Source organism: Pungitius pungitius, unplaced genomic scaffold (assembly GCF_949316345.1).
Source record: "Pungitius pungitius unplaced genomic scaffold, fPunPun2.1 scaffold_24, whole genome shotgun sequence".
NCBI classification, from domain to species: Eukaryota; Metazoa; Chordata; class Actinopteri; order Perciformes; family Gasterosteidae; genus Pungitius; species Pungitius pungitius.
This window is the reverse complement of record NW_026909886.1, coordinates 69,491-85,848: the sequence shown is the minus strand read 5'-3', so window position 1 is coordinate 85,848 and position 16,358 is coordinate 69,491. Positions and strand designations below refer to the sequence as shown.

General features: G+C 43.7%; 16 non-coding genes and 1 pseudogene across 16 annotated transcripts; 8 read left to right on the top strand and 9 right to left on the bottom strand.

Annotated features, from left to right (window-relative positions):
* Nucleotides 1-341: 341 nt before the first annotated feature.
* LOC134118900 (5S ribosomal RNA) lies at nt 342-460 on the bottom strand. The gene has a single exon (XR_009950461.1). It is a non-coding gene; the product is annotated as a 5S ribosomal RNA (ribosomal RNA).
* Nucleotides 461-799: 339 nt separating this feature from the next.
* On the bottom strand, nt 800-918 carry LOC134118854 (5S ribosomal RNA). The gene has a single exon (XR_009950415.1). It is a non-coding gene; the product is annotated as a 5S ribosomal RNA (ribosomal RNA).
* Nucleotides 919-1,313: 395 nt separating this feature from the next.
* On the bottom strand, nt 1,314-1,432 carry LOC134118888 (5S ribosomal RNA). Its single transcript, XR_009950449.1, has one exon. It is a non-coding gene; the product is annotated as a 5S ribosomal RNA (ribosomal RNA).
* A 344-nt stretch (nt 1,433-1,776) lies between these two features.
* Nucleotides 1,777-1,895, bottom strand: LOC134118791 (5S ribosomal RNA). Its single transcript, XR_009950352.1, has one exon. It is a non-coding gene; the product is annotated as a 5S ribosomal RNA (ribosomal RNA).
* A 339-nt stretch (nt 1,896-2,234) lies between these two features.
* On the bottom strand, nt 2,235-2,343 carry LOC134119210 (5S ribosomal RNA; annotated as a pseudogene).
* A 395-nt stretch (nt 2,344-2,738) lies between these two features.
* LOC134118887 (5S ribosomal RNA) lies at nt 2,739-2,857 on the bottom strand. The gene has a single exon (XR_009950448.1). It is a non-coding gene; the product is annotated as a 5S ribosomal RNA (ribosomal RNA).
* A 395-nt stretch (nt 2,858-3,252) lies between these two features.
* On the bottom strand, nt 3,253-3,371 carry LOC134119106 (5S ribosomal RNA). The gene has a single exon (XR_009950668.1). It is a non-coding gene; the product is annotated as a 5S ribosomal RNA (ribosomal RNA).
* A 395-nt stretch (nt 3,372-3,766) lies between these two features.
* LOC134118832 (5S ribosomal RNA) lies at nt 3,767-3,885 on the bottom strand. Its single transcript, XR_009950393.1, has one exon. It is a non-coding gene; the product is annotated as a 5S ribosomal RNA (ribosomal RNA).
* Nucleotides 3,886-5,098: 1,213 nt separating this feature from the next.
* Nucleotides 5,099-5,217, bottom strand: LOC134119193 (5S ribosomal RNA). The gene has a single exon (XR_009950755.1). It is a non-coding gene; the product is annotated as a 5S ribosomal RNA (ribosomal RNA).
* A 4,340-nt stretch (nt 5,218-9,557) lies between these two features.
* On the top strand, nt 9,558-9,773 carry LOC134119363 (small nucleolar RNA U3). The gene has a single exon (XR_009950917.1). It is a non-coding gene; the product is annotated as a small nucleolar RNA U3 (small nucleolar RNA).
* A 653-nt stretch (nt 9,774-10,426) lies between these two features.
* LOC134119286 (small nucleolar RNA U3) lies at nt 10,427-10,642 on the top strand. Its single transcript, XR_009950840.1, has one exon. It is a non-coding gene; the product is annotated as a small nucleolar RNA U3 (small nucleolar RNA).
* Nucleotides 10,643-11,297: 655 nt separating this feature from the next.
* Nucleotides 11,298-11,513, top strand: LOC134119349 (small nucleolar RNA U3). The gene has a single exon (XR_009950903.1). It is a non-coding gene; the product is annotated as a small nucleolar RNA U3 (small nucleolar RNA).
* A 655-nt stretch (nt 11,514-12,168) lies between these two features.
* LOC134119312 (small nucleolar RNA U3) lies at nt 12,169-12,384 on the top strand. The gene has a single exon (XR_009950866.1). It is a non-coding gene; the product is annotated as a small nucleolar RNA U3 (small nucleolar RNA).
* Nucleotides 12,385-13,037: 653 nt separating this feature from the next.
* Nucleotides 13,038-13,253, top strand: LOC134119342 (small nucleolar RNA U3). The gene has a single exon (XR_009950896.1). It is a non-coding gene; the product is annotated as a small nucleolar RNA U3 (small nucleolar RNA).
* A 655-nt stretch (nt 13,254-13,908) lies between these two features.
* On the top strand, nt 13,909-14,124 carry LOC134119348 (small nucleolar RNA U3). The gene has a single exon (XR_009950902.1). It is a non-coding gene; the product is annotated as a small nucleolar RNA U3 (small nucleolar RNA).
* Nucleotides 14,125-14,779: 655 nt separating this feature from the next.
* Nucleotides 14,780-14,995, top strand: LOC134119316 (small nucleolar RNA U3). Its single transcript, XR_009950870.1, has one exon. It is a non-coding gene; the product is annotated as a small nucleolar RNA U3 (small nucleolar RNA).
* A 653-nt stretch (nt 14,996-15,648) lies between these two features.
* LOC134119313 (small nucleolar RNA U3) lies at nt 15,649-15,864 on the top strand. Its single transcript, XR_009950867.1, has one exon. It is a non-coding gene; the product is annotated as a small nucleolar RNA U3 (small nucleolar RNA).
* Nucleotides 15,865-16,358: the final 494 nt, after the last annotated feature.

Here is a 16,358-nt window from a genome sequence, read left to right as displayed (position 1 = left end):
TTTTCATCTTTTTCCTAATCCTTTAAAGCGTGTCAAAGATAATCAGAAGTTTCTTTTTCTAAAATTGAAGCAGTTCTTAGCATTGGCAAGAGAGGTTCCTAAAGCCTGAAGGTAACTTTACTTTTCTTCACTGGCAATTCTAACATGTTGGGTTAGCACCTGTATTTCAACGGCTAAATTACAAACAATAGTATGCCAATCGTAAATGTTGATCAACACTAATTTAGCAATCATGAAACGGAATCATTTTGGATAATATTGTCTAATTTCCTTTCATATCCAACGTTAAAACAGGTGTACAATCTGCGGCGCTCGGCGGCTTTCGGAGAGAGAAGTGAAAAAGCTTACGGCACCTGGGATTCCCAGGCGGTCTTCCATCCAGGTACTAACCAGGCCCTGCTCTGCTTAGCTTCCGAGATCAGACGAGATCGGGCGGAACCAGAGAGGTATGGCCGTAAGCTGCTTTTTATCTTTTTCCTAATCCTTTATAATGCGTCAATGAATTATGACACGCCTGCCGCTGGCATCTTTGTGTGGGTTAAATAAGGGTATGCAAAGAAGGCTGTGACATCCCATGGCGAAAATTGGATGGACTAGAGAAGACCCGCCCAGGGGTCCCAGCCAATCGGTGAATGGCCATTGCAGTCCCCGCCACCTCAAATGGCCTGACGATGGTATGGACGTAAGCCACCTTTCATCTTCTTCCTATTGCATCTCTTCTACAATGTGAAATTTTTTTTACAATTGTGTAGGTGTACAATCTACGGCGCTGGGCGGCTTTCAGAGAGAGAAGTGAAAAAGCTTACGGCACCTGGGATTCCCAGGCGGTCTTCCATCCAGGTACTAACCAGGCCCTGCTCTGCTTAGCTTCCGAGATCAGACGAGATCGGGCGGAACCAGAGAGGTATGGCCGTGAGCTGCATTTCATCTTTTTCCTAATCCTTTAAAACGTGTCAAAGTTAATCAGAAGTTTCTTTTTCTAAAATTGAAGCAGTTCTTAGCATTGGCAAGAGAGGTTCCTAAAGCCTGAAGGTAACTTTACTTTTCTTCACTGGCAATTCTAACATGTTGGGTTAGCACCTGTATTTCAACGGCTAAATTACAAACAATAGTATGCCAATCGTAAATGTTGATCAACACTAATTTAGCAATCATGAAACGGAATCATTTTGGATAATATTGTCTAATTTCCTTTCATATCCAACGTTAAAACAACACTAAACATGCATCTCTTCAACAATGTGATATTCTTTTTGTAATTTGTAGGTGTACAATCTGCGGCGCTCGGCGGCTTTCGGAGAGAGAAGTGAAAAAGCTTACGGCACCTGGGATTCCCAGGCGGTCTTCCATCCAGGTACTAACCAGGCCCTGCTCTGCTTAGCTTCCGAGAGCAGACGAGATCGGGCGGAACCAGAGAGGTATGGCCGTAAGCTGCTTTTCATCTTTTTCCTAATCCTTTAAAGCGTGTCAAAGATAATCAGAAGTTTCTTTTTCTAAAATTGAAGCAGTTCTTAGCATTGGCAAGAGAGGTTCCTAAAGCCTGAAGGTAACTTTACTTTTCTTCACTGGCAATTCTAACATGTTGGGTTAGCACCTGTATTTCAACGGCTAAATTACAAACAATAGTATGCCAATCGTAAATGTTGATCAACACTAATTTAGCAATCATGAAACGGAATCATTTTGGATAATATTGTCTAATTTCCTTTCATATCCAACGTTAAAACAGGTGTACAATCTGCGGCGCTCGGCGGCTTTCGGAGAGAGAAGTGAAAAAGCTTACGGCACCTGGGATTCCCAGGCGGTCTTCCATCCAGGTACTAACCAGGCCCTGCTCTGCTTAGCTTCCGAGATCAGACGAGATCGGGCGGAACCAGAGAGGTATGGCCGTAAGCTGCTTTTTATCTTTTTCCTAATCCTTTATAATGCGTCAATGAATTATGACACGCCTGCCGCTGGCATCTTTGTGTGGGTTAAATAAGGGTATGCAAAGAAGGCTGTGACATCCCATGGCGAAAATTGGATGGACTAGAGAAGACCCGCCCAGGGGTCCCAGCCAATCGGTGAATGGCCATTGCAGTCCCCGCCACCTCAAATGGCCTGACGATGGTATGGACGTAAGCCACCTTTCATCTTCTTCCTATTGCATCTCTTCTACAATGTGAAATTTTTTTTACAATTGTGTAGGTGTACAATCTACGGCGCTGGGCGGCTTTCAGAGAGAGAAGTGAAAAAGCTTACGGCACCTGGGATTCCCAGGCGGTCTTCCATCCAGGTACTAACCAGGCCCTGCTCTGCTTAGCTTCCGAGATCGGGCGGAACCAGAGAGGTATGGCCGTGAGCTGCATTTCATCTTTTTCCTAATCCTTTAAAACGTGTCAAAGTTAATCAGAAGTTTCTTTTTCTAAAATTGAAGCAGTTCTTAGCATTGGCAAGAGAGGTTCCTAAAGCCTGAAGGTAACTTTACTTTTCTTCACTGGCAATTCTAACATGTTGGGTTAGCACCTGTATTTCAACGGCTAAATTACAAACAATAGTATGCCAATCGTAAATGTTGATCAACACTAATTTAGCAATCATGAAACGGAATCATTTTGGATAATATTGTCTAATTTCCTTTCATATCCAACGTTAAAACAACACTAAACATGCATCTCTTCAACAATGTGATATTCTTTTTGTAATTTGTAGGTGTACAATCTGCGGCGCTCGGCGGCTTTCGGAGAGAGAAGTGAAAAAGCTTACGGCACCTGGGATTCCCAGGCGGTCTTCCATCCAGGTACTAACCAGGCCCTGCTCTGCTTAGCTTCCGAGAGCAGACGAGATCGGGCGGAACCAGAGAGGTATGGCCGTAAGCTGCTTTTCATCTTTTTCCTAATCCTTTAAAGCGTGTCAAAGATAATCAGAAGTTTCTTTTTCTAAAATTGAAGCAGTTCTTAGCATTGGCAAGAGAGGTTCCTAAAGCCTGAAGGTAACTTTACTTTTCTTCACTGGCAATTCTAACATGTTGGGTTAGCACCTGTATTTCAACGGCTAAATTACAAACAATAGTATGCCAATCGTAAATGTTGATCAACACTAATTTAGCAATCATGAAACGGAATCATTTTGGATAATATTGTCTAATTTCCTTTCATATCCAACGTTAAAACAACACTAAACATGCATCTCTTCAACAATGTGATATTCTTTTTGTAATTTGTAGGTGTACAATCTGCGGCGCTCGGCGGCTTTCGGAGAGAGAAGTGAAAAAGCTTACGGCACCTGGGATTCCCAGGCGGTCTTCCATCCAGGTACTAACCAGGCACTGCTCTGCTTAGCTTCCGAGATCAGACGAGATCGGGCGGAACCAGAGAGGTATGGCCGTAAGCTGCTTTTTATCTTTTTCCTAATCCTTTAAAACGTGTCAAAGATAATCAGAAGTTTCTTTTTCTAAAATTGAAGCAGTTCTTAGCATTGGCAAGAGAGGTTCCTAAAACGTGAAGGTAACTTTACTTTTCTTCACTGGCAATTCTAACATGTTTGGTTAGCACCTGTATTTCAACGGCTAAATTACAAACAATAGTAGGCCAATCGTAAATGTTGATCAACACTAATTTAGCAATCATGAAACGGAATCATTTTGGATAATATTGTCTAATTTCCTTTCATATCCAACGTTAAAACAACACTAAACATGCATCTCTTCAACAATGTGATATTCTCTTTGTAATTTGTAGGTGTACAATCTGCGGCGCTCGGCGGCTTTCGGAGAGATAAGTGAAAAAGCTTACGGCACCTGGGATTCCCAGGCGGTCTTCCATCCAGGTACTAACCAGGCCCTGCTCTGCTTAGCTTCCGAGATCAGACGAGATCGGGCGGAACCAGAGAGGTATGGCCGTAACCTGCATTTCATCTTTTTCCTAATCCTTTAAAACGTGTCAAAGTTAATCAGAAGTTTCTTTTTCTAAAATTGAAGCAGTTCTTAGCATTGGCAAGAGAGGTTCCTAAAGCCTGAAGGTAACTTTACTTTTCTTCACTGGCAATTCTAACATGTTGGGTTAGCACCTGTATTTCAAGGGCTAAATTACAAACAAAAGTATGCCAATTGTTAAATGTTGATCAACACTAATTTAGCAACCATGAAACGGAATCATTTTTGATGATATTGTCTAAGTTCCTTATATATCCAACGTTAAAACAACACTAAACATTAGAGATGAGCCGGATACTCGGCTTAAACGAGTATCCGGTACGGATAAAGCACTTTTGCAGAGTACGAGTATTATACGAGTAATACGAGTCAATATCTGTGCTCGGATTGAATAAAATTCCTCATTGGGTAGCTGTCTGTGTCTGCGTTCTGTGATTGGCTGGTAGTCACAGCGCCCCTCCACTACACACATACTGTTTGTGTTGCTGCGTCCCGCTCGGCTCACTCACCAGGTTCACGGGTCTTTCCCGATAAATTTAAACGATTTCTTCGCCTTTATTTTTTTTTACTTCGGTTTGTTGTTCTTAACTAGTAGAGTTCAGGTAAACGTGGGGCTTGTTAAGACGTGGTGCTTAAGAATGCGACTCGCATTGCGTCTCTGCTCTAACCAGTTTTTTTTTTACTTCACGCACTGACCTCTCTCTCTCTGTCTGTTTGTCTCTCTCTCTCTCTCTCTCTCTCTCTCTCTAATCAGTTTTTTTTACCGTCTGCTGGCTCTCTTCACGCACTCAGTGTCTGACGTTGACTAGTTGTGTTGAATAACTAAATATTAATATTACAAATTAAGCCACACACACACTTCCTCTCTCTCTCTCATGATCATCAGTGATAAGAATTAAGAAGGAATGCTGTTTTAAACGCAGAAAGGCTTAACCCGACAATTTACGGGGTAAATCCTTCCTACTTCCGGGTTAGGCCCCGCCCATTTTCGGGTTAGGCCCCGCCCAGTCCGAGTACGGATACGGATACAGATAATTCATATGGTTCAACAGATACAGATACAGATTATGCTGTACTCGCTCATCTCAACTAAACATGCATCTCTTCAACAATGTGATATTCTTTTTGTAATTTGTAGGTGTACAATCTACGGCGCTGGGCGGCTTTCAGAGAGAGAAGTGAAAAAGCTTACGGCACCTGGGATTCGAAGGCGGTCTTCCATCCAGGTACTAACCAGGCCCTGCTCTGCTTAGCTTCCGAGATCAGACGAGATCGGGCGGAACCAGAGAGGTATGGCCGTGAGCTGCATTTCATCTTTTTCCTAATCCTTTAAAACGTGTCAAAGTTAATCAGAAGTTTCTTTTTCTAAAATTGAAGCAGTTACGGGGTAACACTTTACTTGAATGGGTGTTCATAAGGCTGACATAACATTGTCATAACCATGACATGACAGCTGTCATAAATATCAATGAATACTTATGACAGTTGTCGTTAAGTGTCATTCGGTTAAGTTAAGTTGTGTCACTTTTGATGCAAAGGTGACATTGTTTGAGATGTCCTTGTTAAGACCACTTGACATAAGCCAAGACAACAAAACCTGTCATAAACATGTCATAGCAGACCTCACTGTCAAACTTAAGAAAAACGTTTGGTTTCATATCTTAGAGCGACATTAAACCGTCCTATATCGATGGTTTTGACACTCGCTGTCACAAAACCATTACAACTGTGTCATAAATGTTGTCCCTTTCTTTAAGATGTCGTTAAGTGTAACTACACTGCCAAATGACTTTATAACAGTGTCACGACTGTTTTCTTTGAATTCAAGTAAAGTGGAACAATTAGATTCTTCAATTAATATGTCATTATATGTTATTACATAGTCAAACCAGTTTATAATTGTGTCATAACTGTTTTCTTTGAATTGAAGTAAAGTGGAACAATTTGAATGTTTCGTTAAAATGTCATTAAGTGTTATTACACTGTCAGATGATATAAATACCTTAACAAAAGCAACAAACAAGTCAAGAGGTAGTGTTTCCTTTATGTATTCCAACACAAAACATTTGGTTGTGATTTTTATCCAAAGTGACATTTTGTAACACACAAGCAAGTATCTGCTCAGGAGAGAACATATGAGTCTGACACGACATAGATGCATAAATACTAGCAGACATTGTAGAGAGTCAGATTTTATTTTTTACTTGTTTTTTCACATCATGGAAAAGTCTGCCCAACACACCATTGTAATGGCGTACACCCAACCAGTGGTGCCACACTATCATCTTAAGATGAAGCTTGAGTGATTCAGGAGTACGATTCCCTCTGTGGCGCCATACTTCCAGTTTGTAGCTTTGCCATGCACACTTAATATGCTGAGTATGAGCACCAGTCTCTCGGTCCACAAAGTTGTTTTTATGGCAGACGGAATAATGATCATACCCATACTGGGCAAGTTGCCCTTTGTAGGCACGCCATTCGTCACTGAGGATGGATGTTCTGGGTTTGACATGGCGTCTAATATGACCTATAAGTGTCTTCCTTCTGCGATCCCTGACGAGTCTCAGAATGGGTCTTCTGGAATTCCTGTCGACCTCCAACATCCCAAAGACCCACTGCCGTTCATGGCGCCAAGTGTTGCCAAATCGACCACGATGGTACTAAAAGTAAATGAGAAAACACAATATTTAATAAGGTTTGGACTGTATTACATCTTAACGTGTGTCCTTCCCACGTGCACTGACAGATAAAGTATAAAATATTACTCCTTATAAAATCTTGATCTAAAATTTGTACAGATGCATACAAATATATAGCCCACCTTTCGTTTGTGGGCAAATTTGCTCTCATCAATGACAACAAATCGATGACGACCACCAATCCTCATCGATCTTTTCCTCAGTCGCTTGACAGCAGCAATGCACACCTTCAAATGAGAAAATAAAATATCAGCATCTTGAGGTATGTGGGATGTGGAGTTCTCTGTGTGTGTCTTCTTGTATTTACTTTTTAGCTTGTAGAATAGATGTCCGCTTGTAGGACAGATGGCGTGACCGGATCGGTCCTTATAAGGCAGACAATGTGAATGGTGGAAGAGAGAGCACAGGAAAAATGAAGATAAAATATTATCTGAGATAACACACCTGCGACCGAAGGGAGAGCCAGTTTGAACCCATTTTCAGAGCAAGGCCGAAGGCTGCAGGAGAGAGTACCAGACACTCATTGTTCGGGGAAGGCATTTGTTACAGAAGGATGAACTGGGTTGAACCAACGTTCAAGGGCACCAGAGGGATTAAAACAGGTCAGTGTCAGAAGGCAGGCGGACTTTGGAAGGGATTTGCTTGCGATGCGTATTTCATTGTCTCCAGATATATCTGTGGAGAATTGCTCATGTACAACTTTTTCTCTTCTAAATAAATGTTAAACTTTTTAACTAATTTCCTGTAGTGGATTCTTCTCGTCAACCAACTCGGGTGGATAAGGAATATCCTAACAATTTTGGGGGCTCGTCCGGGATAGGAGTTTCCCTGCAGGGGGGAATTCGGTCCAAGAGCTTTCACCTGCTGAACACTGCGTACTCCCAGGCCGGCCTCAAAACAAGGTAAGCAGAAACCTGTTACATCTAATTCTGCATATTGATTAATCTAAAATAAGGAGTACGCTGTGGATTGGTGGTGAAGGAACCAAATTGATACATGAGCAATTCGCTAAAGTTAATATTAAGGAAACCGGTAAAAGTGCACAACAATAGTGCCGGCGAGTACTATTGGGTTTAGTAGGTACCGGCGAGTACCAAGGGATCTTCTATCCGACACAAACGAAAGGATCAGGGATCCTATTGGGTTTGGTGGGTACCGGCGAGTACCAAGGGATCAATGATCTGACACAAATAAAAGGATTTTGAATCCTAGTCTTTGGTTTGGCCACCCCATCAGTTCCTGACGAGGACTGAAGTCGCTAGGTGAGTGTCCTGGGGATTTGAGGACCCCCGAAAACTGGTCTTTGGTTTGGCAACCCCATCAGACCCTGACGAGGGCTGAAGTCGCTAGGTGAGTGTCCTGGGGATTTGAGGACCCCCGAAAACTGGTCTTTGGTTTGGCAACCCCATCAGACCCTGACGAGGGCTGAAGTCGCTAGGTGAGTGTCCTGGGGATTTGAGGACCCCCGAAAACTGGTCTTTGGTTTGGCAACCCCATCAGACCCTGACGAGGGCTGAAGTAGCTAGGTTGGAGTCCTGGGGATTTGAGGACCCCCGAATCCCAGGGTTAGAGTCCCTAGGAGTAAAAGCTCCTTAAATCCTGGGCTGCAGTCTCTGAGGGTGCAGCTCGTGTGTCTGTGTGTGTGTGTGGGTGCAAGCAAGCAGGAGAGTGAAGAAAAAAAAAAAAAAAAAAGAGGGGAAACTGAGAACATAGAGGTTAATATAAACTTTCGGTGTAATACATTGATGACCGAGAGGTTAACATAAACTTTCGGTGTAATACATTGATTCTCGGAAGGTTAAGATAAACTTCCGTTGTAATACATTGATTCTCGGAAGGTTAAGATAAACTTCCGTTATAATGCATTGATTTCGAAGGGTTAAAATAAACCTTCGTTACAATAAAAGAATTCTGGAAGTATAACATAAGTTCTCAGAACAAACGGGGAAGCTTGCTGGAGCTGCGGAGAACATTTACTGTGTCACACTGAGGTGACCAGCTGTCCGAGCGGGTTAAAGCGATATAACTGGGAACTGTTGTTGGAATGGAAGATGAATATGATCGGGAAACTGTTGACGGCGGCTGGGGGCCAGCGCCGGGGTATCGATGGAAAATAATAAACGACCAGCTGAGGCTGTTGTTGGTGGCGGTGGGTGGAGAAACCACCGGGAAAAAGAAGCATGAGGCTGTGGAGCGCACGGAACGCAGTGAGAAAGTTGTTAGAAAAGAAAGGCGTTAGTTTGGCAGACAGGCTGTCACTGGCGCAGATTTTGTGGGAGAACCGAGTGGTTATCAGACTACGTCAACAGACTTTTATATATAACCCCAAAAATTCGACTTGATTAGTTGATAGAATGGCTGAATTATCCGATATCTTTTACTGTGTTTCAGTTCAAAGGGGGATTTTGTGACACCTTTCCGCATTGACCCTTCGCAGGAAGCCCAATAGTCATCTCCCTCGAGCCTGGAAACCAGTTATCTGCTCACCCGGTTCACACCTCCCTCACATTGTTCTCTTGGAATTTGGTGTCCTAGCAATCCCTGAGCTTGTCCTTCAAGTCACGCTGATTACCCGAATATACCCCTGTCCCTGCAGTTGAAGCCTTTTTTCTTCTCATTGAGAAGACCTTTGAGTTCACTGGTGACCGTTGGCTTGTTGTTGGTGAAGTAGTGTACAGTCCAGATTGGAACGGTGGCATTTTTACAGAATCAAATGTTATTCCGTAAGGCATTCCGGAATGCTGTGGATAACCTCCCAAGAGGTCCACACTGCAGATAGCAGTCCATCAATCCAAGAAGTCCTGCATGGCTTCGTTTGCCTCTGTCCAGCGCCTCACAGTCTGCCTCAGCACCAAAGGAACATACTCTGGTGGTAACAAAAGGAGAACCATCGGTGATAGTTGTTTTTTTGAAAGTCAAATTCCGTTTTCACCCTCAAGCAAACTAAGACTATACTTTCAGGGATCATTTCTATGATTTCCGACTTGAGAAGTGTGTTTCAAAATGGTATGGCCTCGCTATCCACGATGATGAAATGTGATATTTCCCACTGGGCGTGAAGCGGGCACAGAGAAGTGAATCAGTTCACAAGCTTTCTGCCATTGATGACCGCTCTTTAATTCCTAGTGGAGTAAAGAGGTGGGAAATATGGACCGAGTGGTTATCAGACTGTCAACAGACTTTTATATATAACCCCAAAAATTCGACTTGATTAGTTGATAGAATGGCTGAATTATCCGATATATTTTACTGTGTTTCAGTTCAAAGGGGGATTTTGTGACACCTTTCCGCATTGACCCTTCGCAGGAAGCCCAATAGTCATCTCCCTCGAGCCTGGAAACCAGTTATCTGCTCACCCGGTTCACACCTCCCTCACATTGTTCTCTTGGAATTTGGTGTCCTAGCAATCCCTGAGCTTGTCCTTCAAGTCACGCTGATTACCCGAATATACCCCTGTCCCTGCAGTTGAAGCCTTTTTTCTTCTCATTGAGAAGACCTTTGAGTTCACTGGTGACCGTTGGCTTGTTGTTGGTGAAGTAGTGTACAGTCCAGATTGGAACGGTGGCATTTTCACAGAATCAAATGTTATTCCGTAAGGCATTCCGGAATGCTGTGGATAACCTCCCAAGAGGTCCACACTGCGGATAGCAGTCCATCAATCCAAGAAGTCCTACATGGCTTCGTTTGCCTCTGTCCAGCGCCTCACAGTCTGCCTCAGCACCAAAGGAACATACTCTGGTGGTAACAAAAGGAGAACCATCAGTGATAGTTGTTTTTTTGAAAGTCAAATTCCGTTTTCACCCTCAAGCAAACTAAGACTATACTTTCAGGGATCATTTCTATAGTTTCCGACTTGAGAAGTGTGTTTCAAAATGGTATGGCCTCGCTATCCACGATGATGAAATGTGATATTTCCCACTGGGCGTGAAGCGGGCACAGAGAAGTGAATCAGTTCACAAGCTTTCTGCCATTGATGACCGCTCTTTAATTCCTAGTGGAGTAAAGAGGTGGGAAATATGGACCGAGTGGTTATCAGACTATCTCAACAGACTTTTATATATAACCCCAATAATTCGACTTGATTAGTTGATAGAATGGCTGAATTATCCGATATATTTTACTGTGTTTCAGTTCAAAGGGGGATTTTGTGACACCTTTCCGCATTGGCCCTTGGCAGGAAGCCCAATAGTCATCTCCCTCGAGCCTGGAAACCAGTTATCTGCTCACCCGGTTCACACCTCCCTCACATTGTTCTCTTGGAATTTGGTGTCCTAGCAATCCCTGAGCTTGTCCTTCAAGTCACGCTGATTACCCGAATATACCCCTGTCCCTGCAGTTGAAGCCTTTTTTCTTCTCATTGAGAAGACCTTTGAGTTCACTGGTGACCGTTGGCTTGTTGTTGGTGAAGTAGTGTACAGTCCAGATTGGAACGGTGGCATTTTCACAGAATCAAATGTTATTCCGTAAGGCATTCCGGAATGCTGTGGATAACCTCCCAAGAGGTCCACACTGCAGATAGCAGTCCATCAATCCAAGAAGTCCTGCATGGCTTCGTTTGCCTCTGTCCAGCGCCTCACAGTCTGCCTCAGCACCAAAGGAACATACTCTGGTGGTAACAAAAGGAGAACCATCGGTGATAGTTGTTTTTTTGAAAGTCAAATTCCGTTTTCACCCTCAAGCAAACTAAGACTATACTTTCAGGGATCATTTCTATAGTTCCCGACTTGAGAAGTGTGTTTCATAATGGTATGGCCTCGCTATCCACGATGATGAAATGTGATATTTCCCACTGGGCGTGAAGCGGGCACAGAGAAGTGAATAGGTTCACAAGCTTTCTGCCATTGATGACCGCTCTTTACTTCCTAGTGGAGTAAAGAGGTGGGAAATATGGACCAAGTGGTTATCAGACTACGTCAACAGACTTTTATATATAACCCCAAAAATTCGACTTGATTAGTTGATAGAATGGCTGAATTATCCGATATATTTTACTGTGTTTCAGTTCAAAGGGGGATTTTGTGACACCTTTCCGCATTGACCCTTCGCAGGAAGCCCAATAGTCATCTCCCTCGAGCCTGGAAACCAGTTATCTGCTCACCCGGTTCACACCTCCCTCACATTGTTCTCTTGGAATTTGGTGTCCTAGCAATCCCTGAGCTTGTCCTTCAAGTCACGCTGATTACCCGAATATACCCCTGTCCCTGCAGTTGAAGCCTTTTTTCTTCTCATTGAGAAGACCTTTGAGTTCACTGGTGACCGTTGGCTTGTTGTTGGTGAAGTAGTGTACAGTCCAGATTGGAACGGTGGCATTTTCACAGAATCAAATTTTATTCCGTAAGGCATTCCGGAATGCTGTGGATAACCTCCCAAGAGGTCCACACTGCGGATAGCAGTCCATCAATCCAAGAAGTCCTGCATGGCTTCGTTTGCCTCTGTCCAGCGCCTCACAGTCTGCCTCAGCACCAAAGGAACATACTCTGGTGGTAACAAAAGGAGAACCATCGGTGATAGTTGTTTTTTTGAAAGTCAAATTCCGTTTTCACCCTCAAGCAAACTAAGACTATACTTTCAGGGATCATTTCTATAGTTTCCGACTTGAGAAGTGTGTTTCAAAATGGTATGGCCTCGCTATCCACGATGATGAAATGTGATATTTCCCACTGGGCGTGAAGCGGGCACAGAGAAGTGAATCAGTTCACAAGCTTTCTGCCATTGATGACCGCGCTTTAATTCCTAGTGGAGTAAAGAGGTGGGAAATATGGACCGAGTGGTTATCAGACTGTCAACAGACTTTTATATATAACCCCAAAAATTCGACTTGATTAGTTGAGAGAATGGCTGAATTATCCGATATATTTTACTGTGTTTCAGTTCAAAGGGGGATTTTGTGACACCTTTCCGCATTGACCCTTCGCAGGAAGCCCAATAGTCATCTCCCTCGAGCCTGGAAACCAGTTATCTGCTCACCCGGTTCACACCTCCCTCACATTGTTCTCTTGGAATTTGGTGTCCTAGCAATCCCTGAGCTTGTCCTTCAAGTCACGCTGATTACCCGAATATACCCCTGTCCCTGCAGTTGAAGCCTTTTTTCTTCTCATTGAGAAGACCTTTGAGTTCACTGGTGACCGTTGGCTTGTTGTTGGTGAAGTAGTGTACAGTCCAGATTGGAACGGTGGCATTTTCACAGAATCAAATGTTATTCCGTAAGGCATTCCGGAATGCTGTGGATAACCTCCCAAGAGGTCCACACTGCGGATAGCAGTCCATCAATCCAAGAAGTCCTACATGGCTTCGTTTGCCTCTGTCCAGCGCCTCACAGTCTGCCTCAGCACCAAAGGAACATACTCTGGTGGTAACAAAAGGAGAACCATCGGTGATAGTTGTTTTTTTGAAAGTCAAATTCCCTTTTCACCCTCGAGCAAACTAAGACTATACTTTCAGGGATCATTTCTATAGTTTCCGACTTGAGAAGTGTGTTTCAAAATGGTTTGGCCTCACTATCCACGATGATGAAATGTGATATTTCCCACTGGGCGTGAAGCGGGCACAGAGAAGTGAATCAGTTCACAAGCTTTCTGCCATTGTTGACCGCTCTTTACTTCCTAGTGGAGTAAAGAGGTGGGAAATATGGACCGAGTGGTCATCAGACTATGTCAACAGACTTTTATATATAACCCCAAAAATTCGACTTGATTAGTTGATAGAATGGCTGAATTATCCGATATATTTTACTGTGTTTCAGTTCAAAGGGGGATTTTGTGACACCTTTCCGCATTGACCCTTCGCAGGAAGCCCAATAGTCATCTCCCTCGAGCCTGGAAACCAGTTATCTGCTCACCCGGTTCACACCTCCCTCACATTGTTCTCTTGGAATTTGGTGTCCTAGCAATCCCTGAGCTTGTCCTTCAAGTCACGCTGATTACCCGAATATACCCCTGTCCCTGCAGTTGAAGCCTTTTTTCTTCTCATTGAGAAGACCTTTGAGTTCACTGGTGACCGTTGGCTTGTTGTTGGTGAAGTAGTGTACAGTCCAGATTGGAACGGTGGCATTTTCACAGAATCAAATGTTATTCCGTAAGGCATTCCGGAATGCTGTGGATAACCTCCCAAGAGGTCCACACTGCGGATAGCAGTCCATCAATCCAAGAAGTCCTGCATGGCTTCGTTTGCCTCTGTCCAGCGCCTCACAGTCTGCCTCAGCACCAAAGGAACATACTCTGGTGGTAACAAAAGGAGAACCATCGGTGATAGTTGTTTTTTTGAAAGTCAAATTCCCTTTTCACCCTCAAGCAAACTAAGACTATACTTTCAGGGATCATTTCCATAGTTTCCGACTTGAGAAGTGTGTTTCAAAATGGTATGGCCTCGCTATCCACGATGATGAAATGTGATATTTCCCACTGGGCGTGAAGCGGGCACAGAGAAGTGAATCAGTTCACAAGCTTTCTGCCATTGATGACCGCTCTTTAATTCCTAGTGGAGTAAAGAGGTGGGAAATATGGACCGAGTGGTTATCAGACTATCTCAACAGACTTTTATATATAACCCCAATAATTCGACTTGATTAGTTGATAGAATGGCTGAATTATCTGATATATTTTACTGTGTTTCAGTTCAAAGGGGGATTTTGTGACACCTTTCCGCATTGGCCCTTGGCAGGAAGCCCAATAGTCATCTCCCTCGAGCCTGGAAACCAGTTATCTGCTCACCCGGTTCACACCTCCCTCACATTGTTCTCTTGGAATTTGGTGTCCTAGCAATCCCTGAGCTTGTCCTTCAAGTCACGCTGATTACCCGAATATACCCCTGTCCCTGCAGTTGAAGCCTTTTTTCTTCTCATTGAGAAGACCTTTGAGTTCACTGGTGACCGTTGGCTTGTTGTTGGTGAAGTAGTGTACAGTCCAGATTGGAACGGTGGCATTTTCACAGAATCAAATGTTATTCCGTAAGGCATTCCGGAATGCTGTGGATAACCTCCCAAGAGGTCCACACTGCGGATAGCAGTCCATCAATCCAAGAAGTCCTGCATGGCTTCGTTTGCCTCTGTCCAGCGCCTCACAGTCTGCCTCAGCACCAAAGGAACATACTCTGGTGGTAACAAAAGGAGAACCATCGGTGATAGTTGTTTTTTTGAAAGTCAAATTCCGTTTTCACCCTCAAGCAAACTAAGACTATACTTTCAGGGATCATTTCTATAGTTTCCGACTTGAGAAGTGTGTTTCAAAATGGTATGGCCTCGCTATCCACGATGATGAAATGTGATATTTCCCACTGGGCGTGAAGCGGGCACAGAGAAGTGAATCAGTTCACAAGCTTTCTGCCATTGATGACCGCTCTTTAATTCCTAGTCGAGTAAAGAGGTGGGAAATATGGACCGAGTGGTTATCAGACTGTCAACAGACTTTTATATATAACCCCAAAAATTCGACTTGATTAGTTGATAGAATGGCTGAATTATCCGATATATTTTACTGTGTTTCAGTTCAAAGGGGGATTTTGTGACACCTTTCCGCATTGACCCTTCGCAGGAAGCCCAATAGTCATCTCCCTCGAGCCTGGAAACCAGTTATCTGCTCACCCGGTTCACACCTCCCTCACATTGTTCTCTTGGAATTTGGTGTCCTAGCAATCCCTGAGCTTGTCCTTCAAGTCACGCTGATTACCCGAATATACCCCTGTCCCTGCAGTTGAAGCCTTTTTTCTTCTCATTGAGAAGACCTTTGAGTTCACTGGTGACCGTTGGCTTGTTGTTGGTGAAGTAGTGTACAGTCCAGATTGGAACGGTGGCATTTTCACAGAATCAAATGTTATTCCGTAAGGCATTCCGGAATGCTGTGGATAACCTCCCAAGAGGTCCACACTGCGGATAGCAGTCCATCAATCCAAGAAGTCCTGCATGGCTTCGTTTGCCTCTGTCCAGCGCCTCACAGTCTGCCTCAGCACCAAAGGAACATACTCTGGTGGTAACAAAAGGAGAACCATCGGTGATAGTTGTTTTTTTGAAAGTCAAATTCCCTTTTCACCCTCAAGCAAACTAAGACTATACTTTCAGGGATCATTTCTATAGTTTCTGACTTGAGAAGTGTGTTTCAAAATGGTTTGGCCTCACTATCCACGATGATGAAATGTGATATTTCCCACTGGGCGTGAAGCGGGCACAGAGAAGTGAATCAGTTCACAAGCTTTCTGCCATTGTTGACCGCTCTTTACTTCTTAGTGGAGTAAAGAGGTGGGAAATATGGACCGAGTGGTCATCAGACTATGTCAACAGACTTTTATATATAACCCCAAAAATTCGACTTGATTAGTTGATAGAATGGCTGAATTATCCGATATATTTTACTGTGTTTCAGTTCAAAGGGGGATTTTGTGACACCTTTCCGCATTGACCCTTCGCAGGAAGCCCAATAGTCATCTCCCTCGAGCCTGGAAACCAGTTATCTGCTCACCCGGTTCACACCTCCCTCACATTGTTCTCTTGGAATTTGGTGTCCTAGCAATCCCTGAGCTTGTCCTTCAAGTCACGCTGATTACCCGAATATACCCCTGTCCCTGCAGTTGAAGCCTTTTTTCTTCTCATTGAGAAGACCTTTGAGTTCACTGGTGACCGTTGGCTTGTTGTTGGTGAAGTAGTGTACAGTCCAGATTGGAACGGTGGCATTTTCACAGAATCAAATGTTATTCCGTAAGGCATTCCGGAATGCTGTGGATAACCTCCCAAGAGGTCCACACTGCAGATAGCAGTC